General features: G+C 35.7%; 1 protein-coding gene across 4 annotated transcripts in view; it reads left to right on the plus strand.

Moving 5' to 3' along the window:
• Positions 1-26,448, plus strand: part of TRPM3 (transient receptor potential cation channel subfamily M member 3) — an 832,361-nt gene that overhangs the window by 115,296 nt on the left and 690,617 nt on the right. The gene's annotated exons all lie outside the window — the stretch shown is intronic.

The raw sequence follows: 26,448 nt of genomic DNA on the forward strand, positions 1-26,448 counted from the left end.
GGGAAGATCCCACATGCCGCGGAGCGGCTGGGCCCTTGAGCCATGGCCGCTGAGCCTGCGCGTCCAGAGCCTGTGCTCTGCAACGGGAGAGGCCACAGCAGTGAGAGGCTCGTGTACCGGAAACAAACAAACAGAAACAAGAATTGATGATGGCTTAAATATAGGAGGGGGATAAGGAAGAAGGAATGGTCAAGGTTGGCCCTGATGTGTGGGTACCTGGATGAATCATTCAATGAGCTAGGGAATTGTTCAACAGGATCTTGTTTGGAAGATCAAAAGTATTTTTGGGATGTTGATCTTGAGATGGCTTTGGAACATTCAAGAAGATTTTTCAAGTAGATGAGTGAATATGTGTGTCTAGAGCTATGAAGGGAGGTCTTGGCTGGAGATACACTATTGTGAGTCATCGTGTATATGTGGCAATTAAAGACATTGCAATGGATGAGACTGTCACAGAAAAAAGAGGGGGCTGACAATTGAGCTTAGAAAAACTTGAGCATTTACCCACTAGGTCGAGGAAGTTACACCTGAAAAGGAGATAGAGGAGAAATTGTCAGGGTTGGATTCTGCTGGGCTGGATCAATGACAGAACAAGTGATAAAGAGTGTACAGGATGTTAATAGAAGAGGGTTTTTCCCTCTCTCGTCTCTGACTGACATTGATATTTTCTTATTTCCACACTATCTATGTTTATCCGATTCATTTGTGGAGACTGTTCTGATAAGCAGAGAATTCTGTTTCATGAGCAACTGCTCAGTGCTCATGAAAATAGAAATATATTTGTTTTTCTTTTTAATTAACGTTGCAAATATGTTCGCAACACCAGAATGCAGGAAATATAATTCCAGAATTAACATCACACTATCCTGCTGCTCTTTTTAATAGAACTTTCACACTTTAGGGAAGACAGATAGTTTTCTGGAATGATTATGGCCCGGAAGACAGCCCCCCTCTCCCTTATGTAAATTCCTATTCTTCTTTTAGTTTTATAGGAAGTTATCTTTTAAGTGCTCTTTGCTCGTATGTTCTAATTATAGTAGCACAATTCTTAAAATAACAAAGTTATTTTAACATAACATAATAAAAATATGTTTTATCAAACTGGGATTTTGTAATTCCTCCTTTTCAGGCATCACAGGAACCAGCAGTAATGGCACATGGAGTGTATGTTTTCCCCTCTCCAAATTTCCTTTCCATTTTGTGCAATAATAACCATTTGCTAAGGACCATTTGCTTGTTGCCAGAGAATGGAATGTCTGAGCCTGAGGTTAACATTTTTTAATAGTAATATTACATTAATTTAATAATATTATATTGCAAAGTGCATGTAGCATTTGGCCATGGAGAAAACCGTGAATGCCAGCTCATTAATTTGTCCACTCAGGGTTCATTATATGAATAAAAAAATTAAGAATACTACTCAGAAATAAAAAGGAAAGAACTATTGATACCAGCAAAATGGACGAATCTCAAAATTATTATGCTGAGTGAAAGAAGTTGGGCAAAAAGAATACGTGTTGTATGGTTTTATTTCGGTAAGATTTTAGAAAATGCAAATGTATCTATAGTGACAGAAGAGATCAGTGATTGCTGGCGGCTCGGGGCTGAGGGTAGAGCAGAAGCCTAGGATGGATCATGAAGGGGTGGGAGGAAACCTGAGTAGCTAATAGAAATATTCATTGTTTTGATTGTGGTGATGGTTTCAAATGTCAAAACTAATCAAATTGAATACATATTTAACGTTTATTATACTTCAGTAAATTATGTTTTTTAAAAAACTAAGTGACTCAAGAAAAATCCAATTTAATGTTCCTTTGAACTCTCACTTTCTATGTTCCTCTTAATTTAGAGGTGAGCAGATTGAAAGCGGACAATATATTTTATGAAGGTTTCTCTGCCGAGCGTTAGGGGTAGTTGGTTATGACTAGATTGCAATTTCTCAACAACTGCCCTTCCAACAGAGCATCTCCTCCTCCTCAGAACCTTATCTACTGAGAGAAAGAGGCTCTGAAATACTAACATCCTTGATGGTTGAACGAGAGCTGTGCATGTTGTGAACACAGTTACTGAAAAATGAAACACTCTACTTACCACTCAGATGTCCTTTAATTATATGCTGTAAAACCTCATTATCAACGTAGAGTTGTGGAAGTTCCTTCCAAATTTGTAATGAGTCAAAATTGTACATTTTTAAAGAAAAATGTAATTTTAGTTGTCAAAGATAGTGCTGTATTAATGGAACATGATGGTATTTGCAGTTAAACCTCTATTATATAATGGCTCACATTTTAAAACCTCTGATTTTGACTACTTTTTAATAACTTATAATTCAGTAATAATCAAATACATTTCTGAATTGTTACAAAATCTGTATTAATAGATGTCTCTTAGAAAGATTCAGTTTTTCACAGTCTATTTAAAATGTTGAAACCCAGCATTCTGCCTGCAGTTTTTCTAGGATGAATTCAAAAGATGCATTTTTGTTTGTGTTTTATGGATGGATCAAAATTGAATGAACAAGATTAATGTTATTTTTGATAACTTCTGAGGACTTTCTTAAAAATAAAAAATAGTTCATTAAGTGAGAGAATGAAAAGAATAGCAGTTCAAAAATGTAATTAGAATTAAGATGACAGGATTATTTTGCCATTGTATATTTTGAATAATTTATTTTCTTGACCCTATAGAAAACACAAAAGTTGTTTATATTTATCAATCATCATTTTTTACTTAACACGACATCGTTATCATTCCAGCCAAGATACTCACCATTCCTTTTCCACTAGAAAGAGTTGATTAATCTCTTTCTTATGCATTCATTTTTTGAGCCTTTAATCTCAGCATTTACGGGGGTGATGCAGTGCAGATGTCATATGACAGGACAGAATTACATCCTGGTTGTAAGAGTGCATCATTTACATCTTCTGGGGAAGAGAGCAAAACAGTGACAGAAACCGAAAAGCACAGGGAATATGGCTTATGTATAACCTCAGAGTCATCCATGCCCCGCAAAGGTGGGGATTCAATATGTGTAAATTATCTTAACAGAAAAAAATACTTTAGAAGTGATACTGTAGACTCCTGAATGACATTATTTGTCTGAAAAGCATAGTAGTCAGTTGGCCCACAAGACTTTTTGTCCTTTACAATAAGATTAATTCTTGTAGGTTGTATCAGTTTTTTTCTTAATTTTTATTTTATATTGAACTGTAGTTGATTTACAATGTTGTGTTAGTTTTAGGTGTACAGCAAAGTGATTCAGTTATACATATATATATTTATTCCTTTTCAAATTCTTTTCCCGTTTAGGTTATTACAGAATATTGAGCAGAGTTCACTGTGCTATACAGTAGGTCCTTGTTGGTTATCTATTTTAAATATCATAGTGTGTATATGTTGATCCCAAACTCCCAATTTATCCCTCCCCCCACCTTTCCCCTTTGATTACCATAAGTTTGTTTTCTATGTCTGTGAGTCTGTTTCTGTTTTGTAAATAAGTTCATTTGTATCATGTTTTTTTTAGATTCCACATATAAGTGATATCATATGATATTCGTTTCTCTCTTTCTTACTTACTTCAGTCAGTATGACAATCTCTAGGTTCATCCATGTTGCTGCAAATGGCATTATTTTGTTCCTTTTATGGCAGAGTAATATTCCATTGTATATATGTACCACATCTTCTTTATCCATTCCTCTGTTGCTGGACATTTAGGTTGCTTCCACACCCTGGCTATTGTAAATAGTGCTGCAATGAATATTGAGGTGCATGTATCTTTTTGAATTATGGTTTTCTCTGGATATATGCCCAGGGGTGGGATTGCTGGATCATATGCTAGTTCTATTTTTAGTTTTTTGAGGAACTCCATACTGTTTACCATAATGTCTGCACCAATTTACATTCCCACTCACAGAGCGGGGGGTTCCCTTTTCTCCACATCCTCACCAACGCTTGTTGTTTCTTGTCTTTTTGATAATAACCATTCTAACAGGTATGAGGTAATATCTTATTGTGGTTTTGATTTGCACTTCCCTGATGATCAGTGCTCATTGTAGTTTTGATTTGCATTTCTCTAATTATTAGCGATGTTGAACATCTTTTCATGTGCCTCTTGGCCATCTGTATGTCTTCTTTGGAGAAATGTCTATTTCGATCCTCTGCCCATTTTTTGATTGGGTTGTTTGTTTTTTTTGATATTGAGCTACATGAGCTGTTTTTAAATTTTGGAGATTAATCCCTTGTTGGCTGCATGGTTTGCAAATATTTTCTCCCATTCTGTGGGTTGTCTTTTCGTTTTGTTTATAGTTTCCTTTGCTGTGCAAAAGCTTCTGAGTTTGTATCAGTTTTCTATTGCTGCCATAGCAAACTCCCACTACTTTAGTGGCTTAAAACAATAAAAACTTATTATCTTAGGGTTCTGTAGGTCAGAAGTCTGATGCGGGTCTTGCTGGGCTAAAACCAAGGTGTTAGCAATGCTGTGTTTCCTTCTAGAGGCTCTAGGGTAGTATCCATTTCCTTGCCCTTTTCAGCTTCTAGAGAGCTGCCCTGTATTCCTTGGCTCATGTCCTCCTCCCTCCATCTTCAAAAATAGCAAGATAGAATCTCTCTGTAACCTCTGACTCTTATCTCAGCCAGAAATGTTCTTTTAAGGAGTCATGTGCTTAGGCTTGAGCCCACCTGCATAATTTAGGATAATCTCCCTTTCTCAAGGTCCTCAACCTTAGTCGCATCTGCAGAGTCACCTTTGCAACTAAAAGTAGCATAGTCACAGGTGTCAAGGATCAGGGAGGGCATAGACATCTTTGGGAGGCCATTATTCTGCCTCCCATATGGGTGAAATTCTAGAACAGTTAGGGACTAAAACAAGGGCAGGGAGAGATTGAATTAATGGATATGTTTTGGAGAGTATCTGTTGGTGTGGTCTTCAACAGAAGAGTCAACAAACGAAAAAAATTATTAACAGAAAGAAAATCAGGCATCAGGATAGCACTTTGAGTTACAAGTTGCCACACTTTGCACATAAAAAGCAATCCTCTTTGTTCAGTCAATATTTAAATAAGCTAATTACATGAATGGGCCTGTTCTGTCATCTGTTTTTCAATCTGGTAGCAGATACAACTCCATCACTTAGGTACTTGAAGTTCTGTAGCAAACATTTATGAGAATGAGTTGACAATTATTAGTGTAAAAGAAAAGCGAGGTTAATACCATTTTTAAACCTAGAGTTTCTTGCTTAGGATGTATTAAAGATAAAGAAGATTAAACATTTAGAAGATGTTTTTTACTTAAATAGATAAAACTGATATGTGAATATCAATAGGAGTCCAAGATTAGTTCTAGCTTTTAAATTAGCAAAACAGAAAAATTCCAGTTTGCACAAAACTTAGTTGATAGGTCAAGGCAGATTATACTTCAAGAATCTTTTAAAAACACTGCTGGATAATCTTTTAAAAACACTTCTTGGGCTTCCCTGGTGGCGCAGTGGTTGCGCGTCCGCCTGCCGATGCAGGGGAACCGGGTTCGCGCCCCGGTCTGGGAAGATCCCACATGCCGCGGAGCGGCTGGGCCCGTGAGCCATGGCCGCTGGGCCTGCGCGTCCGGAGCCTGTGCTCCGCAACGGGAGAGGCCACAGCAGAGGGAGGCCCGCATACCAAAAAAAAAAAAAAAAAAAAAAAAAAACACTTCTTTTTGTTTTAGTTGATTGAATACCTTTAATTCCTTACAGAATCCTTTTAAACTGTATTTTTCTTTTTTAAAATTGATTTTAAAAAATGTGCTGGATAAAATTAATATTCAGTTGAATCTAATAGATAGCTGCAAATATAGCTGGATTTGATGGTCTTAAAATTAATTGTAGTTTGAAATTTAGAGCTCAAGCTATAAAATCAGTGACAGGTGAGTAAAGCAGAGATCCAGACAGAGTGGGAAGACAATTTTGTGTGTCATGGGAAATTCCTCAGCTTTAAATATGTAGAACGTTTAAAAAATGCTCTTTGATCTTTATAAGGAAAAACTGGTTTTACATATAACAGATAGCTGAACTGTGCAATAGAATTATTTGGTCTGTTTTTTAAAGTTAACTCTATGTAGTTGTAAATTAACACCATATTTACTTGTATAATTCTCTTATTCCACCTCCTGGAGTGGGCTAGACACCTAGAAGGAATTCAGACTTTGTTTGATTTCACTCTTCCTTGAGCCTTGGAGGAGAAATGGGAAAGATTGCATGAAGTGGAGGCCATCTGGAGGCAGGGAAGGGAATGAATGCTTCTTACCACCAACTGTGTACTAGGTACACTGCTTCATGCTTTACACGCATTGCCACAACTTTAGTTATTATCCAAGAAAGAGAAATGAAACTTACAGTGGCCAAGAATTTTGTCATACATACCCTAGGCAATAAAGCTTGACTTGAACTCACGTACACTTGACTCCAAAGGTTTGTTCTTCTCATTGTCTCTATGCTTCCTTCCTGAACCTTGAGACCCATTTTTCTGATTCCTCTCCTTAAATAGAAGGCACACTCCTCTTTTTGTGTACCGAAAAGGAAGGCAGGTCCCTCAAAACCGGTGACACTGACAGGTTTACAGGATTCCCCAAAGTATCCCAGGGCCCCAAATCAGAAAAGCCTTCAAGTCAAGGAGCCATTCTTGTTATAGTTGTGTGAACCATCTACTCCTTTAACCGAAGGCCTCACTTCCAAGTTATGAATCTTCTTCAGGAACAGATGGACTATGAAGTCAGCCATGCTCTCTGCATGGTGACAGGGCATGGTTATACTTCAGCTCGGATCTTCCTGTCTTATTGACTCACATGAGATTTCTCGGAGGACTCCTGCTTCCCTATCTGTTGCTCCCTTCGTTATACTCATCAGGGGTTAACAGGATGGAATGTGGGGCCCAAATCATTTTTCCTTATTTTAAAAGAACTTCAATAATGTGGACTGAATTTGAAACTAGAGAATAAAAGGAATTATCACACAGGCTACTGAAAGGAGATAAAAACCTCTTATGTGTTGTGCAGTAAGGAAGGCAGGAATATGTGGAAAATACGTTTGATGAAAAGGATGCAGATCTATGTGATCTTTGTATGTGATAAAAAATAATATAATTGTGTTCATGGTGTATTTATCACAGATGTATTTTATCTTTAAGGCCAGTATGGTATCATTTAGAAAAGCACCTATGAGGGAACTTAAAATATAGGCAGGCTTTACTGTGAAAAGGTGTTGATTACATCATAAGGCCCAGCAACAAGAAAATGATTGTACCTCAATTTGCTATCCTTAGTCTTTAACACTGATGTTTATAAAGAATTAATAGTGATACAACAAAAAACCTTTACAGTAATATTTTAAAAACAAGATGGAAAGTTGGGGATATGATTTTTCTTAATTATGAAATTGCATAAAATTCTAAACATAACTGCTAAAATGTTAACAGTGTTTGGGGAATTCTGGTTTATTGCTGGTTTTTGTTTTTCTGCTTCATTGTATTTTTTCCAACACTTACAAGCAGAAAAACAAATAAGGTTCCCTGATGAGAAAAAAAAAAAGCAGAAGATTTTATGAGTATTCTCAAGTGACCAGTGAGGAAACAAAAGATCTTCCTGGCCAGATGAGACTTAATATTACTGCAAGTTAATTGATTCAGTGATCCTTCTGTTTAGATTAAAGCCAGTAGAAATCAGATGGTGACTGTACACCTAATTATCATGTTATTTTAGCAACAAGAAAAAATAATGAGAAAAGTTTTGCAACAATTTTTCAACTATAATGAATCAAGAAAAGGCATGTCAAGAATCATATAAGGCACATGTTTTAGACATTAAAATGTAGAAACAATCATAAGTCAATTATATAATTTTGAAATAAAATATGAATAGTATGTTAATGCATTTGCTATGTTCTACTTTTTGTAATTTCCTTTGATATAAGATTAGCTCTGTCTAAAGAACCACACAGGTCATGTAGAAATTTGGAAACCAGCTATCAGGTATCAGTTCATCCTTTTTAAAGCTATTTAAAGTACTGTATTTGGGGATTAACATCAGTAAGCAATGAGTTAGATTATGTAAATTCATAAATGTATTACTACTTAAATTCTTAGTGTTTTATTTCTTTTAAATAGACTTTGTCAGAGCAGTTTTAGGCTCACAGCAAAATTGAACAGGAAGTAGAGAGAGTTCCCATATTTCTTTATACCCCTTTTCTCCACATAGATACAACCTACCTCTCCCCACCATCATCATCCCACACCAGAGTGGTACATTTGTTACAATCGATAAACCTACATTGACACAACATTATTACCCAGAGTCCATAGCTTACATTAGGGTTCAATCTGGGTGTTGTACATATATATAATGATATGTATCTACCATTATTGTATGCAGAGAAGAGTTTCACTGCCCTAAAATTCCTTTGTGCTCTGCCTATTCATTGCTCCCTTTCTTTAACGCCTGGCAAACACTGACCTTTTTACTGTCTCCATAGCTTTGCCTTTTACAGAATGTTATATAATTGAAATCATACAGCATGTAGCCTTTTCACATTAGTTCTTCCACTAAGTAATGTGCACTTAAGGTTGTTCCCTGCCTTTTCATCGTTTGATAGCTTGGTTGATGAACCAAGTCATCTTGGTTGCTTCTAAGTTTTGGTAATTAAAAAAAAAGCTGCTATAAATGTGTGCAGGTTTTTGTGTAGACGTAAGTTTTCAAGTCTTCTAGGTAAATTCCATGGAGCATAATCACTGGATCATATGGTAAGACTATATTTGGTTTTATAAGAAACCGACAAACTGTCTTCCTAAGTGACTGTATCATTTCGCATTCTCACCAACAGTGAATGAGGGTTCCTGTTGCTCCACATCCTCATGAGCATTTGGTGTTGTCCATGTGTTGGATTTTGGCCATTCTGTTAAGTGCGTTTTGACTTGAAGTTCTTTATTGACATATGACTTGGTGCATCTTTTCAATAAGCTTTTTGTCATTGCTATATCTTCTTTGATGCGGTGTCCAGACCTTTGGCCCATTTTTAATTGGATTGTTTGTTTTCTTATTGTTGACGTTTAAGAGTTTGTGTATTTTGGATAATGGCCTTTCATCAGATATGTCTTTTGCAAATATTTTCTCCCAGTTTGTAGCTTGTCTTCTCATTCTCTTAGCAGTGTCTTTCACATAACAGAAGTTTTTATGAAGCCCAGCTTATCAATTATTTCTTTCATGGGTCGTGCCTTTGATGTTGTATCTAAAAGATCATCGCTGTACTTAAGGTCATCTAGATTCTCTCCTATGTTATTTTCTAGGTGCTTTATGGTTTTGCATTTTACATTTAGGTCTATGATCCACATTGAATTAATTTTTGTGTAAGGTATAAGGTCTGTGTCTAGATACATTTTATTGCATGTGGATGTCCAATTGTTCCAGCACCATTTTCTGAAGAGACTATCTTTTCTCCATTTTATTGCCTTTCCTCTTGTCAAAGACCAGTTGACTATATTTATGCAAGTCTATTTCTGGGCTCTCTATTCTCTTCCACCGGTCGATTTGTCTATTCTTTCACTAATACCACAGTGTCTGGAAGAGATACTACTTTGAAAACTAAAAGAAGGTATTAGAGTTTTTTTTTACTTGACTGTGATACATATTTTCTAAAACATAATTGTTCTTATAGAACATGTTTCTCTAATGCTGAAATTAGTTCTAATATGCTAAAGAGCTTAAATTGTGTTGAAAAAATGAATTTACAGAAAAATACACTTTCCTAGTGACAATTTGGTTTCCTATACATATTTGTATACAAGTTTTAAACTACTCATTTGTGCAAAGATAGACATGAAATAATTATCAGAGTGACATTATATTTTCTTCTGTGTGTGTGTGTTTTCTTTAAAGTCACTCTCCAAAAAGTATGTAAGGAAAAAGAGATGAAGAAAGAAAAAGTATAACATTGTGGTTTCTGTTCACCACAGTTATAGAGTAATTTTTCTAATAATTTTTAGTAGAAATTTTTATTGAAGAATAAAACTCAATTGAGGAACAGTTTGAGAAGTTAAATCAATATTAGATTAGAAACTGTTTCAATGATTTATTATAATTTCTTAAAATTTTGAAAATTGTATCTCTTATTTCACCTCTTATTTGACTGGCTCTGTGATAAAGATAAACACATCAAGCTGTTTTAGGTTTAGCCTTCCTTGGTGCCAACATTTTGGTAAAGAAAGTTATTCAAAATATTGTTCTGGGCTTCCCTGGTGGCGCAGTGGTTGAGAATCTGCCTGCCGATGCAGGGGACACGGGTTCGTGCCCCGGTCCGGGAAGATTCCACATGCCGCGGAGGGGCTAGGCCCGTGAGCCATGGCCGCTGAGCCTGCGCGTCCAGAGCCTGTGCTCCGCAACAGGAGAGGCCACAACAGTGAGAGGCCTGCGTACCGCAAAAAAAAAAAAAAAAAAAAAAAAAAAATTCTATGCTTGAAATCTCAGAGCATGTCTGTTCAGCTGGAGGTGATACAGCCTGAAAGATTGATTTGTATTAGCCAAAGTCACAAGAGACTGATTTATAAGTCTTAATGCCCACTCATTAATTTACAGTGGGAGCTACATTTAGTACAATAACTGGATCAGTTATACAAGACACTCCCTTTGGGTGAGTAGATGTACTCTAGTGGCCAAACTATACATAGGAAACTTTCTTGGAGGCTATGAAATTAGACCAATGGGAATTAAATATTAATAGATATTTCTTTCCAGCTAGAGGAGCCTGATAATTTGCCCTTTGCCCCTCTAGGAATTTTTCTGTTATAATAAGAGATGTTGCTCAGATCTTTCCTTAAATTTTTTTTTAACCACTTCTTTCTCTAGATTGTATAAGGTTACTGAAACATACTGTCATGAAATCATCCTTCATGAAATGTTGGTTTCTATTTCCAAGATTATAGAATGTTTCTCATTTGTTTAATTTTACTATGAGTTAGTTCTGCTGACTCTTGGAGACAGATCTTCCTCTAAAAAATAAACTATCTGAAAATAATGGTATAGTTTGCAATGAATTCCAGCTATTGTATGTTGATTCTTACCTCCGTTAATTTCAGAGATTGCCATACTTTGATTTAGGGTTCTACCTTATTCTTTTGGCTTTTTCTTCTTTCCCTGTAGCATATTGAATGATCGGTTATACCTATGATCTGAATTTTAATTTTATATTTTATTTTGATAGTTACAAATATCAGTAGTATAGCATTTTTGCTATTTACCTTAATATATGTTATACTCTTTCTTTTATGAAAGAAATTCTTTTTAAAGGTTTGTTCTCCATTATAAAGTTCTTTCATAATTTGGTTTACGGGCTGAATGATAGAAATCCTTCATTCAATTTTAAATTCCATAAATCACCTTCAGAAAGTAAAAAAGTATGCTGAGGGAATTTTTTGCTGTAATATTTGTCAACTCTGCCATGATATTTTCATGATATTTTGATGAAAATGAATGTATATTTTAGTTGCAAATTAACATGTCAGTGTAAAGGTTGTAGGAAGAATGTCATTCTAAGAAAATCGAAACAATGAATTAAATATTCAGGTTGTGTTTTCCCCTGAAGTATTATTAAATACAGTGTGTTTGTTATTCCTTTGTACATTATTTCAGAATTACGGAGTTGTAAAATCAAGAAAATAATGACAGATCCAGCTTTCGAAAAATGAAGTTTGGTGGATCTTGCCAAGCATACTTTATTTTTGGGTGATATGTGTTTACAGTGATGGCTGGAATACTTTGTGTCTACTAAGTAATTAAAATGAATTTGTCTTTAACCATTTGTGCTGGGAAGTGTCTATTTTGCATTCATTGAAAATGAAACTATTACATTGGTATCTTTCTGGAAAAAATATGAAAAATGTTTATTATTACTTTGAGCCTGTTTGTATTAAGACTGTTCATGATACAAATAGAAATTTTGCCACGAATATAACACAAAAGTGGAATATTTATTAAACTCACCTCAAAAAGTCTAGATGTCCTAAAATTATAGCTGTAAGGAAATGGGCAATAGCCTAGAATGTTTGTTGTGAGTCCTTTTGGAAAGGAAACATAATCTGAAGAAGCTATGTTATTCAATGCCCATTAAAAAATTAAAAGTGAGTTTCAGATGTTGATGTTTCTAGCTCTCACACTAAGTTCTGTTTCATAAGGTGACTCCTGTGATGCTTTGGAACATGTAGCAGGATCTTCAAATATTGACCAGACAAGAGTGCCAGTCAATCTTATAGTACGATGTCGCTTGATGCTAGAACAAAATAGTCTGTGGTAAACTTGAAAGAGAGATATTTAGGGAAGTATATAATTTAATACCAGTACAAGATCTCAGTTCATTAGAATTGGCTTCATAATCTTATGTTCCTAAAGACTAGGAAAATCGGTCTGAAGCCCATTGGTCTGTATATCTTTTCATTGAAAGTTTACCTTGGTTTTCTGCTTCTGTGGTTTCATGGTCTGTCTTTGAGCTTCAGTTACAGAGCACAGCAGTACTGTTTATGTCAAAGCCCCCCATTACTTTGCTGAGGTGTAAAATAATTTTTATTCTGAGCCAGAACAAGTCCTACCTAATCTCCAACTGGCCTCAGAAAATAAAATGACTAGGTTCTTTAATTTAAGGGTGTTAAGTACTACCTTTAGGAGAGGCATTTTAATGAAATAACTGATCATTAAATAGTTATGACAACTATACATTCTGCCTGAATTGCTAATAAGACCAGATAAATGTAGTAATCACAAATTGGTGTTTAAATTATACGTCTAAACAACCTGATTAATCTTCCCCTGGTTCTCCTGGATTCATGCTGAGAAAATCTCAAATAATTCTCTATGCTCAGACGGTGACAATGTGTAAAAACAAGTAATCTTTTTTTTTTTCTGAGATAAATATTTCTCAGTTATCGTACTTTCATATAGACTGTAAGTATAAATTATTTTTATTGATTTTGAGAGGCAAGGATGTTAAAGTATATTGAGACTTACATAAACCTTAAGCATTTAATTATTAAAATATGAGTAAAAGTTTTAGATAAAAACAGTTTTAAATAAATGGTGGTCAGTTTGGGTGACAAATTTAGTTAGATGCACATTTTATACAATTTACTACAATAATTTCCAAGAATTAAATTATAATAAATACATAAATAAGAAAAAATAATAAAATTGAGTGTTAGCTCTTAGTTGAAAAAATAATCTGAATTTAAAAGTGCCAGAAGAAGTTTAAAAGGAAAAAAGTTAACAAATTTAATTAAATAACTTTTTAAAAAAGGTAGGCACCCTAAGGAACCAAAATAATGAGGTAACTAAGTACAATACTTGAAAAATATTAATAGCAAATAGAATTTTTCAAAAGACAATGTATTTATATTAGTAATATATAAATATATAATGTATTTATAAAATAAATGTATTATGTAAATATGTAATTTGGTAAGAAAAGTATTTAATCAAGTAGATAAAGGGCCAAGTCTAACATAAAATTCATAAAAGAGGGGCTATATTGATAAATAAACATGAAAACAGAAAGATCAAAGCATTATTAGGAAATATTAAAAGAACAAAGCTAAAAGAAATTAAAAAAAAAAAAAAAGAATAAAATGGTTTCTCCTGATGAGGTTGCCATGAAACCACTAGTCTCATGTACTGCTGCAACCAGTCCACATAAAACTAACTTCAAAAATTATCAATATTCACAGAAGTGTTCATAGCCTTTGGCCCAGTAATCCCACTCTGGCATCCCAGATTAATCTAAATGATGATAAAGCCAAAATCATTAGGCTTAAAGATGCATGAAATGTTTAGCACAGCAGCATTTATTCTAGTAAGAATATTGGTAGCAAACTAACTAGTGAACAATATATGAATTGTTAAATTATGTTTCATTGTAATGTCAAGGGAATCTTTTATGGACAGTGACAATGATACACTATAGAGAATATCAAAATATCCTTGAACAGATATTTGAAGTTTTTTTAACTATCTCTATATTTGAAAAAAAATATAGAGAAAACTTAATAGATAGTAGAATAGTGCTTATATATATAGCCCACTCTGTTTGCCAAATCGGATTTTGTAATATAAAAAGAATAAACTTTAAATTGAGAGAAAAAGGGAAACTTTCCATATTGACTATGTCTGTTTATTACTTATAAAAATATGAAACTAAGAGCAAAAAATGAAAAAAAGTGTTCATATGGATGTTCCTCATTCAATTCAGGTAGGGTTTTCGCTGCTGAGTGGTGCCAGTTACAAATGCAGGCCCTGGAGGCCAACAGAGGTCATGGCTGTTGAGTTTAGCAAGAACTTGTAAGAAAGGAGAGATGGTCCAGTCATGTAACTGGAAAGTTAACAGATCTGCATGGATTTCCTGTTCAGTCCAGAATTTAGGCTGCAGGATTATGATAAGATCTCAGTAACCAAAATGTTTCTTTCCACCTTCTAAACTATAATGGACCAAATATGTTTATGGTAATAGCAAGTAGCAAAGCAAGACCCCTGTGCATTTTTGCTTAAGAGACTACGCACTTAAAACAATTATGTATATGCATGACAATCAAACATCCTTTTTATTAATGGCAACCATAAAGCCCTACAAGAGGATCAAACTATCAACTTGAAATGCAGAATGGGAATATCTAGTATACATGAGCCACTTTTCTTGGATGTTCTCCTTACAGTTAGAGAAAATTGCAAAGAAACATTGTGATCAGGAATAAGCCATGATTGCATAAAGAAATTTCTAAAAGAAATAATTCTGGCATACATAAATAAGGTAAATCCTCGCAAAAAGATGATACAGCTGTGAAGAATAGGCACCATGATCTAAAGAAAGAGAGAAAGCAGGACAACACTAGCTCTTTGGAATTTCTAAAACCTAGTCTGAGAGCTCATAGTCTATGTCCTTCTCACGTATTCTGTAGAATGAGTCTCAAGCCTGACTGCACATGAGCGTCACCTTAGAGTGCTTAAGAATTCCTGACACCCAGGCCATGACAGAGCAATTAAAATGGAATCTCTGGAGGTGGACCCAGGCATCTTTATTTTTAAATCTCCACAAGGGATATCAATATGCAGCCAAGGCTGAGAACCAGTACCTTAATGAAATGTCAATGGTTTAAGACAGTTATGTTTATTTGCAACCCCTATTTTATGAAATATCTATGGGGTCCTGATAGGTAGTGCAAATGAGTAAAGCTGACCAGGTTTTTTTTTCATAATTGTGTCTTCAGTAGTATTTTTTCAAAGCAAACAGTTTGCTTACATATTAAATGTATAGGAATGCTTTGTTCTTCTACCCACCGCCCCCGCGCCCAAAAAAATGTTTTCCTGTGTTTTTATTAAAATACATTTGGGTCTGTTTTTGGCTTGGGCCTATCTTTGGTTTGGCCAATTTTGATAGAGCTCAGCACAAGAAATATTTCACTTTTTACTTTATTGTATGAAAACCTAGCACTAGGGTGATAATTAAAGACAATCAACATTTGTAGGCTATACCATGGCAGCTGCTCTTCAACCTTGGCCTTTGGTTACCATGCAAGAATATAGATACAATCATTGCCATATTTTTCAGATATTTCAGAAGACAGAGATTCAGATTTACGTATGAAGTGACTCTATTTATATATTGGCAATTCAATTTTTTAAAAAAAACTCAGTGTACATCAACATTGCAAGCCAAAGAACACATCTGTGGGCTTTTTCTGCTCACAGACTAAATCTGGCCAGCAGGGTGGCAGTTCATATGTTTTGGTCTAAGGGAAATCTATTGAGGCTGCATAACCAGTTGACCTTATTGCATCATTTCAGAAAGAATGTGTTATTGGCTATAAAATAAGCAGGGTTCGGATTCAGTTACAAAAGATGCCTTGTCTCAAAAATAAGGTCAAGGCACTAGACTTAAGGCACGTGGTCAGATTTAGACTACTGGCCAAAGAGATTTGATAATGAGTGACTCTATAGTAACATTAAATCAGCTCTTACCAGGGGCAGGGCTCTATAGACTCTGGCAGGGCTTAGTGGGGAAGACGAGAACTATAGGAACTAACATCAGTCAAGTCTGAGGCATTGGAACAGATCTTTGCACTGTTGAACCATCCTGTGGCTTGTTGATATGGAAATCTTGTCTTCCTCTTGTTACCACCATGATCTAAACAGCTCACATAATCTGCCATATGGCCTTTTCACCAAGTTGGTTCTTGGAGAGAATTTGGGGAGAAAAATATGTTCTCCTTTGGCTGGCTAGACAAAAGATTGATGTTATATCTGGAGAGCAGTGGTTCTCAAACTTCAGTGCACATCAGAATCATCTGGGATGATTTGTTAAAACACAGATTGCCAGGCCCACCCCCAGAGCTTTTGATCAGTCGGTGTGGAATGGGACCGGAGAATTAGCATTTCAAACAAGTTCCCTGCTGGTGTTGATTGCTGCTGGTCTGGGAACTGCATTTTGGATCCTTAGGTCTAGGATCTTTAATTCTCATTTTCCCACTAACCTATTTTTGTACCTTTGTCTCTGGTAGTGGGAAATGATGTTCTTTTGGTGTGTGTGTTAGCGTTCTCCTTTGAATAAAATAAAATACAAATGTTGAATAAATATTATAAAGTATTTCTTCATAGGGCCAGCACTAATCTTCAGGTTCTATTAATTGACAATTGTAGGAGCCACTTGAGATCTTTATCCTTTAAGTTTTCTGTGGCAATCAATGGAAGCCGTTTCTGCACTTCCAAACTTCCTGGCATGTTGACGGGGATGGTGACTGGGGTACCCCAGAGCCCGTACCTCATATAGTCCAAATACGGGTTCTTGGATTGTCTGGTTGAAAGTGTGGTGTCTGTCTCTTCCTTGTCTTTGTGTATCTGGTGTTATCTTCTAAGACAGTTGAATCATGAGGCCCATCCTGGAAGCTACTTATGATTTCCTTGTTATTATGATGTTAGTTACTGGAGCTGCCATTTGTCAGGCATGGACCTAGTAGTTGAACTCTCTGGAGGTCAGAATTACTGAGAGAGGGAAAGCATAAGTATATTCAGTTCAGCCAGATATTTTTTCTGTATTATTTTCTGGGACGGCTACCATTTGGAACAAATCTTAAAAGAAACAGGCCAGTGATTCTCAGCTGTGGCTGAGACATCAAAAAAATCCCAGGCAACTTCAAGGTGAGAAGCTGAATGCTTGGACCCCCAGCTCCCACCCCAGACTAATGAAATCTGAGGCTCCACGGGTGGAGCCTGGTCTTGTTATATTTTCAAATCTCCCTAGGTTAGTGGTTCTCAAATTTTGGCCTGCATCAACATCATCTGCAAACCATGTTGGAGATTGCTGGGTCCCACTGCTAGAATTTATGATTGAGTAAGTCTGGGTTGGGGGCCTAAGAATTTACATTTCCACCAGGTTCCCAGGGGATGCTGATACTACTGGTTTTGGAACCATACTTTGAAGACCACTGCTTTGATGATGACAGCGTACAACTCTAGATAGCGTGGCTGCTCTGGGCAGAGGTTGCCTTTTCTCTGAGCTCAGCTGTTAGCTACTTCATTAACCTCGGCTTCCCTAGCAGGCTAAATAATAACTCTCAAATCCACTGTGAACCTTTATTTTTTAACAGACTAAAGTATTTTGGGGGGTTGTGCTCTTAGTTACATTGGAGCCCATTAAATTATCTGGCAATTTAATTTTGTTAAACAAAACTATATTTGTATCAAATATGTCACTTTAGTTGCTTCTAGCTGTATCAGTCAGCTTCAAAGAGCTCTATTTTTGCTGATATTTTTCATTATATTTTCCTGTAATTTTATTTACCAGACCCTTAAATTGAAGAAAAATAGCAGCCACAGCATCAGCAGGCCTAAAATAAATTAGATCTATATGGGCAGTTTTCTGCATTATACTCCCCTGGTATGATAAATTCAGTCATCATTTTATGAGGCTCGCCATTCCTGGAAAGGTTATTTTTACCAAAAATGTCTAAAGAGCATCTTCAAACCCAGTGAACCTTAGGAGTTTCCAAATCTTTGTTCTTGACCTGATCCTGCAGAATTCTGAATGTATTTTAATCATAATTATACCTTTGAAAACAGGTATGTACCTTGGCTTTCTCACTGTACCAAATGTTCATGCCTCTCTTGCTAGTGGGATAAGAAGAGCAAGGCCTTCACAGACATATCTGTATTAGTATTACTAGCAGAGTAGGTTGGGCAAATTACTTGGTCACTCCCAGCCTTAGTTTTCTTATCTGTAAAATTGTAGGAATAATCCCTGTCTCACAAGAATATTGCAAGATCAGATATGAGGAGGCCCAAGTCCCCAGCATAGTGCCTGCTAAAAAGTGCTCTATAAGTGGGAGCTGTTTTTTGTGGTGTTGATGGGGTCTGAGAAGCTCTTGGAATCCTCTGTGTGGGGAGAGGTTGCCATGATCAAAACTGGATATTCACCCAAGCCACAGAACCAAATCAAACAAATCATATGTAACTCCATTGTGTCTACACATGAATTCACCACATGTCTACATTACTTTTGTACTTTATTCTAAAGTATTAAAATGTGTCAATGGAGAACATTGCAGGTCAGAGTCCTGCTCTAAAAAAAATAACTTGTGCAAATATGATTGTTGACCTAGTTTTTAGTACTGTCTTTCATTTTTACATGGTGGCGTGATATGTCTATTAGGCACTATTTTTAATGTGGATTCTTGGCAATAATTCATTTAGGCTTAATTAAAAATGGAACTTGATTTAATTAAAGGATTACCTTCACAATAAAAGCTAGGGTGGATTTCTTTGAAGCTTGTAAATCTTCATTCTAATGATCATATGGCTGATGCCTTGTGAGACTGTGCTTATTTACAGCATAAACCAGTCCTTGAAATACAGACTTCTCATTTCCCTGAACAAAAAGGGTTTTGGAACTTTACTCTCCATTGAATGAGGTGGGTGCACCAAGCAGGCTACTGTAGTTTTTCAAAGTCAGCACTAGTTTGGAAGAAATAAAGTCCATGTGAAAAAACAAAACCAAAATCAAAACCACACCTGGAGAACTCTAATTATTCTTATCTTGATATGTTAATTTAACAAGGTTATGATATGCTTATATAACTATATAATATCATTATGTAAATGTATAGTTTATTTTAAGTCCATTAAGCTCAACTTGTTGCATCAATTATGTGTTCAGTTTCTTCAAGTTAGGAATTTTCTATACTGGTTCCCAAAATGTGTGTGTCTCAGTCTTTACAGGTGTTTTGATGTGTGTGTTTTTGTATAGGTCTGTGAGCATTTTGTTGGTTGTTTTTATAATGCACAAAAACAACCCTTGAATAATCATTGTAATATAATGACCATAAAGCATAATTTTGCTTTCCTTCAGTATTTCTGTTAAAAACCTATTTAAAATAATATAAAAATCGTTATATTCTACCTTTTCTCTTGAAGTCTTTTTTTTTTTTTTTTTTTTTTTTTGTAGTATGCGGGCCTTCCCCTACTGCGGCCTCTCCCGTTGCGGAGCACAGGCTCCGGACGCGCAGGCCCAGCGGCCATGGCTCACGGGCCCAGCCGCTCCGCGGCATGTGGGATCCTCCCGGACCAGGGCACGAACCCGTGTCCCCTGCATCGGCAGGCGGACGCGCAACCACTGCGCCACCAGGGAAGCCCCTTGAAGTCTTGATAATAAAAATTTCTGTCTCTTTTTATTTTAATAAGCTAGTGAAACAAGCTAGGCTCTAAGATTTAATTTTGCCTAACTCTAGGTAAAGGTTGAGCTTTCTTCTATAGGGTGACCATTCCTCTCCTCTCTTCCTCAAGGAGCTCATCTCTTCTTCTCACTGCTGAGCTAAAAACTTAACAGTAGTGATATGCCAAAAAACACATGGGATTAAGACCCCTGGATGAGGACAGTCCCCACATCTTTTATCTGTATCCACTGGACTTCTTGCCAACCTTCTACTTCTCTAGATATTCTTATTGAACATTTCTGCTTCTCTCTTCTGCCAGTGTTCAGAAGTTAACCCCTAGGAAAGCACTGTCATCTACTGGAATTTACACCGTAGGATGTACATGTACAGAAACTTGACTTTGTTTTCTGTAATTGAACTCAATGTGATCATGAGCTCCCATTTCTGCTGATGGTGGGGGAAAATAAACGTTTACTTTTTCAGAGTAATTTGTTTTCTTCCTTTATACAATATTGTCTTTAGATAAGGCAGTGGGTCCTGGACTGTTTCCTACCATCCCCTTTCTCTTTCCTTGTCTTGAGAAAGAAGGGAAAGCTTATCGAACCTTATAGTAGTGAGATGGAATGGGTGGAGTGTTCAGGATGTCCTCAGTCTCCTTCTGGCCACTGTGGGTGAGGTAACCAGATTTATTCACCTCTGAGTAGTGGTCAACACCACTGCTAGTGTCCCTGGAGTCTGTGATAGAATCAGGCCTCAAAGTTCAGCAACTCTGTAAGCGTCTACTTTAACTTCACTGTGGCCACCAGGTATTCTCCTCTTAGAGCCCCAGATATGAGCCAGGGCACAATCCCTCTCTAACTTCCCCTTCAATCTATCTGTAGTTTATACAATTTCCTCTTGGACCCTCATCTTCACCCCAGCCAGGGTTTCTCAGGGACCCAGGCAGTATCTTAATGCTAGACTTCTCATTTTACAGTCTCTTCATTCTTCAATACAGCTTGTAAAGGGCTTTTTAAGAAACCTTTTGTTTTGGTAAAAAAATAATAATAATAAATTTTTTTCCGTATTCTGCAGTTGACCTTATTTATCTCTGTGTTGAATCTTCCAGCTTTGACCCATTGGTCCTCTGAATGCATCCTTGTAACAATGCCTGGCTCTTACAAAATAAAAGCTTTTGCTCTCACAAGTGTCGTCTTTAAAATGGACATTAAGAGCCTTTTTTGGAATTTAAAAGTAGAGTATCATTTTATTTTCTCTGCTGGATTCTGCCTTTCTCCTGAAACAACCGATACCTCAGCATCAAGGAGCACAGACTAAGGGTTAGCAATAATTAAATAAATGAAATTATATCAAATAAAATTTCAGAATTATTTGATATTACTACTTCAAATAAGCTTATGTGCTGCAGATCTTACATAATGATTTTGTCCAGTATTGTTTCAGAGACTATTTTGGTGGGTTTTGGACTTTCATATTAATTAGATAGCCCTATTTACTCAAATAGTCTGTTGGCTTTTCAATTTGATCATAAAATAGTATGTAATGAGGATGCATAAAATATTTACTAATATTTATTGGCAAATTTCTATGATCCCAGACATATTAAGGAGTATCTGCAATGACCCTTATTCTCACTGTGTGATTTAAACAACTATGGTTTATTTTTTAACTGTGTAGGTTTTTAAAACTACAGTTACATAGAAAGCAATTTAAAAACCTACTATGTAGGAGTTGATTGTGACACTAAATTATATATATAAAACAAAAATAAATGTATATTTGGAGTTTGCTCTATTATTCCAAAGCTACGGCAATTATCTCTAATGGTTCAGAGTAAAGAAGGGCAGAAACACTCAAGCCATTTCTTTTTTATAAATTTATTTATTTTATTCATTTATTCTCTGGCTGTGTTGGATCTTCGTTGCTGTGCACGGGCTTTCTCCAGTTGTGGTGAGCAGGGGCTACTCTTCGTTGCAGTGCGTGGGCTTCTCATGGCGGTGGCTTCTCTTGTCACGGAGCACAGGTTCCAGACACGTGGGCCTCAGTAGTTGTGGTGCACAGGCCTAGCTGCTCCGTGGCATGTGGGATCTTCCTGGACCAGGGCTCAAACCCGTGTCCTCTGCATCGGCAGGCGGATTCTTAACCACTGAGCCACGAGGGAAGTCCCCACAAGCCATTTTAATAAGGTTCATTCAACACAGAATTGGTAGGGAGAATAACTGATCAGATTTTACAATTATCGAGAAGATCCCTTGAGGGCAAATCCATGTTTCCACAGAAACATAACGGGAAGTAATATTTATGAAGCATCTACTGTATGCCAGGTCCTACACTAATAGCTCATATGTATATGATGTTTTACTTAGTCTCTATTAGGTAGGTAGTTCTTATAGTAAAAGAAGCATTTTATAATGAAGCAACTGGCACATGGCCAAGCTGGAATTAAAACCTAGGTATCTCCCCTACAACCCATTGCCAAACACTAAAATCAGCTTTTATAATCTTTCTCTATTAGATAAGCAGTAGGTGACATTTGAATAAGGTAATATTTTTAAAAGATAGTCATTCATAGAAAAAAGTTAATCGTATAATTATAAAATGATTAAGAACTTTTTAAAATTGAAGTATAGTTGACTTACAATATTATATTAGTTTCAGGTGTACAACATAGTAATTCAATATTTTTATAGATTATACTCCATATAAAGTTATTATGACATATTGGCTATATTCCCTCTGCTCTACATTATATCCCTGTAACTTATCTATTTTGTGCCTAGTAGTTTGTACCTCTTAGTTCCCCTTACCCATTTTACCCTTTCCCCACACTCTCTCTCCTCTGGCACTAACCAGTCTGTTCTCTATATCTGTGAGTCTGTTTCTGTTTTGTTATATTTGTTCATTTGTTTTATTCCTTAGATTCCACGTATAAGTGATAACATATAGTATTTGTCTTTCTCTCACTTATTTCACTTAGACGAATACATTCTAGGTCCACCCATTGTTGTTGCAAATGCCAAAATTTTATTCTTTTTTACACCTGAGTAGTAGTCCATTGTATGTATGTATATATATATACCACATATTCTTTATCCATTCATCTGTTGATGGACACGTCAGTTGCTTCCATATCTTGGCTTTTATAAATAATACTGCTATGAACATTGGGGTGCATATATTTTTTTGATTTAGTGTTTTCATTTTCTTTGGCTAAATACACAGAGTAGAATTGCTGGATCATGTTAGTTCTGTTTTTAATTTTCTGAGGAACCTCCATACTGTTTTCCACAGTGGCTGTACCAATTTACATTCCCACCAACAGTGCATGAGGGTTCTCTTTTCTCCACATCCTCACCAACACTTGTTATTTGTTGTCTGTTTGATAATAGCCATTCTGACAGGCGTGAGGTGATATATCATTGTGGTTTTGATTTGCATTTCCTGATTATTAGTGATGTTGAACATCTTTTCATGAGCCTGTTGGCTATCTGTATGTCTTCTTTGGAAAAATACCTATTAGCCATTCTGACAGGCGTGAGGTGATATATCATTGTGGTTTTGATTTGCATTTCCTGATTATTAGTGATGAACATCTTTTCATGAGCCTGTTGGCTATCTGTATGTCTTCTTTGGAAAAATACCTATTCAGGTCCTCTAACCATTTTAAAATCAGGTTGTTTGTTTCCTTTGATGTTGAATTGTATTAGTTCTTTATATATTTTAGATATTAACCCCTTATCTGACATATCATTTGCAAATATCTTCTCCCATTCAGTAGGCTGCCTTTTTGTTTTGTTGATGGTTTCCATCACTGTGCAAAAGCTTTCAAGTTTGACTGGGACCCTTTTGTTTACTTTTGCTTTTGTTTCCCTTGCCTGAGGAGACAGATCCAAAAAAAATGTTGCTAAAACCAATGTCAAAGAGTACTGCCTATGTTTTCTTCCAGGAGTTTTATGGTTTCAGACCTTGCACTTAGGTCTTTAATCCATTTGAGTTTATTTTTGTATGGTGTGAAAAAATGTTCTAATTTCATTCTTTACATGTAGCTGTCCAGTTTTCCCAACACCAATTATTGCAGAGACCGTCTTTTCCCCATTGTATATCCTTGTCTCCTTTGTCATAAATTAAATGACCGTATGAGCGTGGGTTTATTTTTGGGCTCTCTATTCTGTCTCAGTGCTCTATGTGTCTGTCTTTGTGCCAGTACCATGCTGTTTTGATTTCTGTAGCTTTGTAGTATAGTCTGAAGCCAGGGCACATGATATCTCCAGCTTTGTTCTTATTTCTCAAGATTGCTTTGGCTATTTGGGGTCTTTTATGGTTCCATACAAATTTTAGAATTATTTGTTTCAGTTCCCTGAAAGATGTCATGAGTATTTTGATAGGGATTGCGTTAAATCTGTAGATTTCTTTGTAGAGTATGGACATTTAAAAAATATTAATTCTTCTAATCCATGAACATGGGATATCATTCCATTTATTTGTATTATCTTCAGTTTCCTTCTTTAACTTCTTTTAGTTTTCAGAGTACAGGTCTTTCACCTCCTTGGTTAAAGTTATTCCTAGGTATTGTATTCTTTTCAATGTGATTGTTTTCTTGATTTCTCTTTCTGATAGTTCATTATTAGTGTATAAAATTACAACAGATTTCTGTATACTAATCTGGTATCCTGCAACTTTACTAAATTTATTTATTAGTTCTGATAGTTCTTTTGTAGAGTCTTCAGGATTTTCTATGTATAGTATCATGTCATCTGCAAATAGTGACAGTTTTACTTTTTCCCTTCCAATTTGGATGGCTTTTCTTTTTCTTGTCTGATTGCTATGGCTAAGACTTCCTATACAATATTAAATAGAAGCAATGAGAGTGGGCATCCTTGTCTTGTTCCTGATCTTAGAGGAAAAGCTTTCAGCTTTTAACTGTTAGTATGATGTTAGCTGTGGGTTTGTCATACATGGTCTTTATTATGTTGAGGTATGTTCCCTCTATACCAACTTTGTTGAGAGTTTTTAGTCAAATCTTTAAACATTGTTTTCACATAAAGTATAAACATTTACTCTAACTCTTATTTATTGATTCAGTTTATGACTTTGAAACTGGGTGTAAGTGATTTTGAGAACAGTTGGACACAATAGTTTGGCACAAGTTCAGTGACTCTTGGGGGCTGGGAATAACAGTAATCAACATAACATATAAAACTTTATTTCCCCCGCTGGGAATTATTTTAGAAATAGAAGGAGTTCCCTTTTTATGCTTTGTCCTATCCATAAAGTGAAAAGTTACTCATTATCACATGCAAGTCCCAAACATTACTTGGGTGCCTATGGGCAAGGTACTATACCACTCACTCAGAAGACAAAGATGTGATCTCTTACATGTATCAGATGTCTACACTAAATTAAAAGGTTTTTGGCACATGTTGCCCTGAGATAGTTCCCAGCAGCAGGTATACTGTGTGTGTGTGTATATATTAAACGTTGTATATGTAAGAAGTGCCCTATACATATTCATTTGATGGTAATGCAATGAGATCATGGTTAAAAGGAGCCTCAGTGTAGTAGCATGGAGTTTAGCACATATTAGCTATTCAATATGTATTAATTACTTTAAAGTGAATTTCAAAGTACTGCTGAGACTTGATTGAGGGTCCAATCTGATTCTGAGAACATGAGTCATTAGCTCGTGTCCTTCTAAGCTCCGAAATCCTATATATCTTTTGGGGACATCACGGCTTTTTTTTTCATTTCATAAGGAAAAGATCTTTGAACTATATCATCTAGGAATTACACAACTTGGAAAAAACTGTCAGGGCTTTTCTTACTAATGAATGACCTTCAGTTAAGGATTCTAAATTGGGAAGTGTGAGAAAATTTATGACTTAAAATTCTGTTTAAATCGATATGATCTTTAAAAACAAACATATATTTTAAAAGGCCTTGCTGTATTCATCATTCATACAGTCATTCTGACTTAACTGTACTGATTTGAAAGTGTTGAATATGTAAATTGTGGTTAAGTGTGTAGGTCCTAACACTTACACCTTCACTCTACATTTTGGCAAAATAGGATCCTTAGGAAGTCACTAAGTTACCTTATGTAAGGTATCTTTAGCTTATGTAAGCTAAAAAATGCATATATTTTACAACTAAATGGAAAAATAATCCAATTAAATAATTTGCTATCTCATTAATAGGCAGGCATCTCAATTCTGCGCTTTCATGATAGTAACATTAAAACCAGCTTGCAGCTTCACACATTTTGAAAATATTTGACCACCAGTGAGAATATATTTAAATTAAATTTTTATAAAGTTAATATTTAAATTACTTTTCCTTTGATTGTCTTATGATTAAAAATATTTCACTATAAAAATATTTCATTATAGAGTTCTTTTTATCTTTAAGAGTCATGAAATGAGGGACAGTGCCAGTGATGTCTTGTTTCTTTATTGCTCCAAGCACAGGAAGAGAAAATTTTCAATTAGAAATTCCATTTTCTCTTTATATATGGGAAATAGCACATAGAGGCAGATGAGACATTGGCCTAGCTAATTTTTTTTTAACATCTTTATTAGAGTATAATTGCTTTACAATGGTGTGTTAGTTTCTGCTTTAAACAAAGTGAATCACCTATACATATACATATATCCCCATATCTCCTTCCTCTTTGGTCTCCCTCCCACCCTCCCTATCCCACCCCTGTAGATGGTCACAAAGCACCGGGCTGATCTCCCTGTACTATGTGGCTGCTTC

The sequence above is a fragment of the Physeter macrocephalus genome, chromosome 9, assembly GCF_002837175.3.
Source record: "Physeter macrocephalus isolate SW-GA chromosome 9, ASM283717v5, whole genome shotgun sequence".
NCBI classification, from domain to species: Eukaryota; Metazoa; Chordata; class Mammalia; order Artiodactyla; family Physeteridae; genus Physeter; species Physeter macrocephalus.